Source organism: Rhipicephalus microplus, unplaced genomic scaffold, assembly GCF_043290135.1.
Source record: "Rhipicephalus microplus isolate Deutch F79 unplaced genomic scaffold, USDA_Rmic scaffold_15, whole genome shotgun sequence".
Classification (NCBI taxonomy): Eukaryota; Metazoa; Arthropoda; class Arachnida; order Ixodida; family Ixodidae; genus Rhipicephalus; species Rhipicephalus microplus.
The window spans coordinates 25,607,593-25,615,673 of record NW_027464588.1 but is presented as its reverse complement, the minus strand read 5'-3'; the positions used below and the strand labels follow the sequence as shown (position 1 = coordinate 25,615,673).

Here is an 8,081-nt window from a genome sequence, read left to right as displayed (position 1 = left end):
AAATATTTCACCTAGAATAACACAAAGAGATCAAGGTGCCTTGCTGGTTGCACTTCATGTTTTCTTTGTTGTTCATCAATGGTAAAAGGAGATCTGTCTAAAACAGCTGCAGCGCCTTAGTGGTCAACAGGCTTGTTAGAAATCTTGTCAACGTGTCTCTATAATGCTTTTTGCTATTGTTCAGCGTATATATTTGCTGATAAATTACGCTCAAACGTAGTGTTTAGTCTCGTGTAGACAACAAGGATCCTTTGTGTACGGGCGATGTTATTACGCGAAGTAATTATGCACGTGGAAAACGATTTAAACTCCGAACAAAAAGTACATTGCCGCAACGTAAGCCCAGTCCCCTCTAAGGAAGGAACCCAGTCGGTTCTGAAACGTCGGATTTACGCATCTTCAAAAAAAAAAAAAAACGCGTACTTTTTGGTCTAAGTCGTTTCCAGTTTACTTGCCCAACCAGACAGACATTTGTCGAATGTTTACATTGAAATACTACATGTGTTTAGTGAAGGCACTATTGCCACGGTGTAAACACTGCAATACAAGTAGAAGGTTTACCTAAAAAGGCAGCAGCAATTTCTGGAAGGAATACTTGTTTTCTTCGCTCTACAACCATGTCTCGGAAGAAATATGACAAGGTGGTGAATAGTGCACTCAGGGAAGTTGCTTCAATCTGTTCTACTATTGTTCACCTCATACACGAAACGCATTAAAATTGCAGAAGCAGTGTACATCCAAACATGCACATGTAAGTTTTTATCCAACAAGGAAAGGCTTACTCGACTCAACCGAAAAACTAAAACATCTAAAAACTTTTAGAGAACGGATGTCTCTATGCAGAGATAACACGTATATTATCAAGAAAGTTGTCCTTTTTTTCGCGCGAGAAGATGCTTGGTGGTGCACTGAAATCGCTTTCATAAAACATGCACCAAGACATTCGCCAGAATTCTCAAGAACGTGAGCTCCACATTCATTACGGTTGGTGCTCGCTGAAATGAAGTCCGGAATGCTCAGACGAGTAAAGCAGAAACGAAACCTATAAAAGCTGTCAGGTAGTCGCTGCAGCTTGCCTAGTTTCAAAGGCCTACAATATTTACAGTAACGAGATATCTGAAAAGACTGGGGAATGCAAAGAGTCGATGGGTGATGCTCCTGTTCAATCGAAAGCTGCTCTCAAGCTTGTTAAGCCTCCTGCACATTTCAATTTGCATTACGCGTTGTGTTGACTGACTTGCTAGCAGTTACAGCTTTCAGTGAACTTGGAGCCACGTGCGGACAACACTCGTTCTCTTTCCAACAATAATTAAATTATTAGATTCTAGGCTCATTCCTCTTGCACATTACTAACAATATCAATTGAAGAAGGCGTATTCGCAAGGTCATATTTCTCTGTTTCCCGCTGCTGGAAAAGTCTACGGCACAGTGAGTATGGCGTATTTAATACATAATCATCTCAGACGGATGCTACAGTTAACCTGGATGTACAACAGCTATATGTTATAATAGTAAATGAGTGGCAGAAAACGGCCGCATTATTCGACGTACACAGTAAATTTTTTTACACTCTTAAGGGTGTAAACTGGCTCGTCGCCAAAGTAACACACTATGGGTGTTTTCAGATACACCCTACTGAAAGGGTGTTAGCTGAACACCCTACACGAAGGGTGTTCACCAAAATGTTAGGGTGTTCAACACCCTTCTAAGAGGGTGTTGAAAGGGTGTGCGACCTTTGAGTAACGCGTTATTCGAAGGTCGCAGGTTCTGTTCCTGTCCATGGGAAGTTATCTTTTCACGCACATTTCTTTCTTCACATTTACATTACAATTCGGACTTATAACTTCCCCTATACTTTCCTTGGCAATATTGTCTGTTTGATCTCATTATATATATATATATATATATATATGTGTGTGTGTGTGTGTGTGTATGTGTGTGTGTGTATAAGCAAGCTTACTGAAATGCAATGATATTCCTCAAAGCCTTCTTTGTAAAGCCGACTATAGAAATTTAGACTGCCTTTTATAGTTATACAATTAAATACAAATATTTAGTGTTAAACAGCATAAACATCTCGGGTATATCAAATGGTGGCTCAGTGAGTCGATACTGCAAGGGTGCTTGGTATGCATACGTTTGTGTAGACACACAAACACATTATATTGAAAACATTATTACCCGTCACAGTGCACACGTCTCATGCAGGATGCAGACATATACATATTTCATCAACTTAATTTACACTTGCACTTGGTATGGCGAAACCATGCGAGTTCAGCCTCACCTAGTTCATTTCAAACTTTCTGATTATACAAAAGCGACAGAGCTGCTTTGGTAGACATCATTTCCACTTATTGATAAATATCTTTTCCCACTTCCTAAAAGTAGACATATATTGGCGTAAGATAAATGTCAACTACATGTACCATAACACAGGTTTTCTCTCAACTGAAAGCAAACACATTTATTATATTTCTCACATACTACATACAGTTAGAGCAGTTTGCCGCCAATAATTGAACAGATAAGGTCAGTGGCTGAAGAAAGATGATTAACAGATCAGCCCTCACCCCATGAAGCTTCACCACATATTAAAATTTCAAGTTTTATTTTTCTGTTTCTTTCTAGGTAATAGAGACAGCATCCATTTCTCAAAAACACTCTTCATAACAAAATCAAAATGAGAGCCGACAGGTGGAAATGCCTCAGAGAGGCTGACCAAAGTTTCGATACGAGAACCTATCTTCGTCAAAGGTGCCTAGCCTTCTCATCCTTGGCATATTAGTTTCAAGGGGGTTAGTAAAGACGTCATCTCCTGGTGGTGGCATGTGTCCCTGTTGGCAATCGTAGCCTGAAAAAAAAACTATAAAGCAGAGGAGTGCAGTCCTTGCTTCATTTCAAGTTGTGTGGTAGTGATTCAGAATGTTCTCAGAGGGTGGAGAAAAAAAAGAAAAAAAAGAAAACACCCAAAGTAGGAGCTGTGTGCTGCCAATGGGTGGCTGCTACAGACACGAAAAAAGCAAAGAGGTTGAAAGTTCGAAGCCAGCAGACGGTCCCGCGTTTGGCCATCACGAGGGGTTGCTGATTGGCCTATGCTGTTCTTGAACATCTATGAATGGGACTCAAAGAAACAGGTTACAAAAAGGCGCAAGAGAAAAGCAGGCGGCTACTTTTAAATGCCAAGATTTCAAAGGTAAGCGACACCAGATGTGTTTGTAAGACCACGTGTTTATTGGGGACGGTCATTGGTTAAAATATGCTTTCACTATCCCCATAGGTGTCCCGCTCAACGGAATTGCCTCAAGAATTTGGCGGCATGTTGGCAGAGAAATAGGCAAGTTCGGATTGCAAAGGGAATAAGCAACTACGAGAGAAACACAAAAGAAAAGAAAAAGTGAAAAAAGGTGGCTTGGTGATAGGCGACACGCTAGCGTTAACAAACGAGGAAAGGAAAAAGAGACGCAGAGAAATTTGTGGCTTGGCAATGACTTAATGGTGCACGGTAGGAGTGTTTTTTGAAGCGACAAAAGACGAAAGAAAGCTGTGGTTGAAAGGTTCTGGAAAATAAAAACTTCGTAGTTAGGAATGTAATAAGCACCAGCACACACTTCGCAGAGCTGCTCAGAAATGCATCTTGATAAAATAGTTAAATATTGCAGAAAATTGTGAATGCAAATACAAAACACCAGTGCACTAGTAGAGATGCCTGGTTGGCACCAAACTGCTGTACTTAAGATGCATCATGGAAGCAAGACCACAACCCACAATATACGCTTCAAGTAACCCTTGACTGCTAAACTGAAGGCCACAAAATCAAACCAGGGCTGTGGTGGCTGCAATTTCGATTGAGGAGGAAATCCATGACACCTGTCTGCTTAGACGTGGATGCATTTAAAGAACCCCAGGTGATCAAAATATCTGAAACCCTATACTCCAGTGTCCCTGATAATTATATTATGGGTTTAACACGTTAACCTCGGTAAATATTATTCTCCTTACACTTGACATGAAATAAAGCAAGCAGATATTACTATGCAGTTGAAAAAATTCACCATTCAACCCTTTGATCCAAGGACTCACGTTACAATATTCTAGTATGCCTTCTATCAGTTATCAATAACAATGTTAAACATGAGTATGTATCACTGTAAAATATCTGACATGGTTTGGTATTGGCAAAGTTAGGTACGATGAAGTATGACAGTGGGAAAACACTTGATTGTATTTATGAATTGAACTTCCCAAAGGCAATGAAATAACTACAGTAACAAAAATATATTAAAATAGAATATTCAGTCAAGGTTACACTGAAGATAAAATCATTATTGTGCTACTTTTTATCACAACACAAAAAGTGTTTCTAAATGGCCAATTGCACATAAGGCATCAATCACCATGACATGCAAGTCTGGCGAGCAACACACTCAGTAGATCTTTGAAAAAACAAAATACCCAATAAAAAGCTCAGTAAGCAGCACTGACACATTCTTAAATGCACTGCCTAGTTACATTGAATTTTAGCCTTAGGAACAGAAAAACACCTTGGCAGATTGTGTCCAGGGGGACACAAAGTAATAAAATAATGCTGTCATCTGGCCTATCAACCTAAAATATTGAAAATTTAGAAACGCAAATAAGCAGGTATGTTTGCATTAAAAAGTTGGAGGCAGTCGTGTTTCTACACAGTCCCACTTGGAAAACTTTTTTTATTATGTTTATGCTCCTAGATATCCCGTTTGAAAGTTTAAATTTGCTTTTCATGATTACGCATGCAAGGTAGTGAGGTTCAGCAAAATATCACTCCAACGCGGAACGTGCAGTCGGTTCTTGCTATCGCCAGCGAATAGCAAGAGTAACCATTTTAATGTTTGCCCATGCCTTCCACCGACGGTCAGATTAAATGCATGAAATCAGAGTCTGTGCTAGTGCTCACTGTCCTGCACACATAATAATGCAAGCCGCAACTAAATTTCCAGCAGCATATCTGAGCACAGGCATGCTAGAATTCTTACAAGTGATAATATATAGAAATGTGACTGGATCAAATATTTAACACATACATGATCTCCTGCTGTGGTCACTATTAGTTTGATTAATAAAACTTAATGGCACTGCTGACAGTGATAATTATTGTCTCACATTGCATCCTCCTGGATACATAGCTATCGTCAGAGGTGGCTTTACATACATAACTTACAGTGCTGACTTCTCTTTTAAGGAAAAACAAAAGGGTTAACTTTGAACACCCTGAACCTTTGTGCTCCTTAAATACAGCTACCAGGTGGCTCTCTGCAGCTCGCTTTTCAGAAGAAACAGAAGCCATGCGCCACTGATGTGCACCAGCAGTCAAATTTTCCACGAGCCAGCCTTGATGATGGGCTAGTCCAGACGTCTGCCACACTCTCTTCCTACGACGAGCATGTATAGACTGCGAGAGAAACAAAAAAACAATTTACTGATGTGTCTGTTAGCAGAGCAGAATTTGGAACTCAATTTAGAATGATCTGGAACGTTTTGTTTTGAAAGAGTAGGATGTACGAAAACTAGACGTGCTACAACAAAAACATCCTCAATCTTTTTGGCGAACATAGCTGCAACCTTACGAAAGAACATGCATTTTTCACATAACAGATGTGTCACAAAATATACTTGAATAGCGCTCTGGCATAGTGCGTATACATTCCAATTCATAGGGCAGCGCGTACATGATGGTATGCGCTTTGATCAAGTATCTATTGGAGGTAACACATAAAGTTATATTACGAGTTTTAGTTTAAACACAACTAATGTAACTTTCTTTCGGCTGCCTACATTAGGACGATTATGCTGATAACATAGAAAATTGGTTTGACTAAATTACTCATGTCAACTGCTAAATTATGGCTGTTAAGTCAATGATTCCAGGTGGCTAAAGAGGCAGTGCCCCTCACTCATCCCTAACATACCCCTCATTGCAGGCTGTCTAATAAATAATGGGAAAAATGTGGAAATGCTAATACAACGCACCCATCTTGAGCTAAATACCATCCCAATAAAGCATGCAAGCTTCTGCAACAATCGGTAGTAACAAGAATACTGGAAGGCATTGGTCACGATTTAGCAATACACAATAAACGTTTGACGAGACTGATTTCTGAAGTTGTGTAATTGCGTCAATGCCAACAGCTTGGAAACATGCAGTCTATATTCATGATTGTGAGATGAACATACTGTCCAATTTTCCATTTTCACAGCAACACGTGCATGCCTTATGTATGCATACTATGATGTATAACATTATTGCAAGTTTTGAGCGTTAAATGATATATTCGTTTCTCCAAACACCACAGATCCCTTCTACAACTGTAGCGCATGCCTATAGAATTTACTGAAGCTTGTCATCTGATGTGAAGACAAAACAACATGCTGACCCTAATTGAAAGCATGACGTTTTGGCCCCCACACAAAAGCCCTATTCACAAGTGACAAAGGTTGTGCTTCTATTCGTGGCCAGTGTGTGGTTTTTCAATGTTTTCATGTGTGTTTCTGACCAGATCGGCATAAGCTTGTAATCTGTTATTAAATGCCATTGGAGGTGATGGTCTAAACTGTTCTTACTGTTCGTACAAGTAAAATTGCTTAGCAAAGTTTGAACACAAAGTTTGGGCGAGGCACATACAATATTTAATAAACCACCACAAAATAATGAAATCTAAGCATAGCGAAAACAAGCTGAATAAAATAAAATGTGCTCTACCGCATGAACTACTGATCGAATTAGGGCTCGCACAGTTAAGCTACAGTTATTCGGCCCCAATAAGCCATGAAAATTTTGTTCGGAAATACAGTTCAAGTTTAACGAACGGCTCAAAATTCATGGGTTCCGAACGCATCAGACAACCTATGTTGCGAGTGTATAACGTAAGCTTAGATTTGACTAAACGGGCTGCATAAACACCTAAGCGTACATACGTGCAAGCCTTGCGAGCCGTACCTAAGACGAGGCAGCATGCTGCACGCGAACTCGAGTAACACGGTAGTTCAAAGATGCGTGCCGGCGTGGATGCATACACCGGCATACGTTCGGCAACCCGCAGCAATTTCTGATAGCACTTTAAACAAAGGGCGTACAACATATGAAACTTTTCAAACTGCTTTGGACGTACAACATATGAACCCGTTGACTCCTGTAGCACACAATATGAACAGGCATGCAAAAAAAAAACCTCAAGTTAAGAGATCCAAACATAAGCGCCCTAGGCGTAATCAACGCTTACAGGTAACAAACGCCGTCTTCACCCAACAATTATTTAACCAAAATATTGGTCCATCGCGAGCAGGGCTCCCTGCCAACACCACTGCCGACAGAGGCGAGCGCCGTCACAACTCGCACAAATCCGCCGCCGAATTCCCACTGCGCACGCACGCGCCATGTGCTTCACACACCGAAGCATGCTAGAATCGAAAGAAAAAGCTCGCCCACGCTTGACTTCCTACAAAAACACCTTCATCCTGATGAAATGACACACACAAACAGGTTCGCTACGTTAAAAAACTTCACTTATCGCCCACATGTAACGAAAAACGTAGCATGGCGTCGTCATCACGCTCTCGGTGTTGACAAAGCGCCGACAGCAGGAATGAGGTACGTACCTGGCGAGTGTTCCAAAATGCAACGCCACACGTCCTCGCTTAAGTAGAGTTCATCTTCGTAATAGGCAGCACTGGCAGAACACAAAACACGAACGCAGCGCGCAAGCACACCTCAAAAAACGAAAAAAAACGATGCAGAGCCGACAAGCTGCAGCGCCCGACCAGCGAGCAAGCACGCCCAAACATGTATCGTGGTTACAGCTCCGCAGACGTATAATGGCGCAATAAAATGCTTTAGTAATGCGTTTAAGTATAAAAAGTAAACGGACATATATAACATAAAAACTAAGGGGGCAAAATAATTTTATCTTTACAAAAAAACGAAATTAACGTGACTTTAGCGCGCCAAGTTTGAAACGCTTGTAGGTACAATGAATTTTTAACAAATGAGCAACAGCGGTAATAATCACCTAAAACACTCATGTTCTTGAATTCGAAATGTACTA

At 40.6% G+C, this 8,081-nt stretch overlaps 1 long non-coding RNA gene across 1 annotated transcript; it reads right to left on the bottom strand.

Moving 5' to 3' along the window:
* Positions 1 to 2,594: 2,594 nt before the first annotated feature.
* LOC142784714 (uncharacterized) lies at positions 2,595 to 7,783 on the bottom strand. The gene is made up of 2 exons (XR_012888742.1): positions 7,636 to 7,783; positions 2,595 to 5,431 (listed from the first exon to the last, which is right to left on the bottom strand). It is a non-coding gene; the product is annotated as an uncharacterized LOC142784714 (long non-coding RNA).
* Between the last annotated feature and the right edge of the window lie 298 nt (positions 7,784 to 8,081).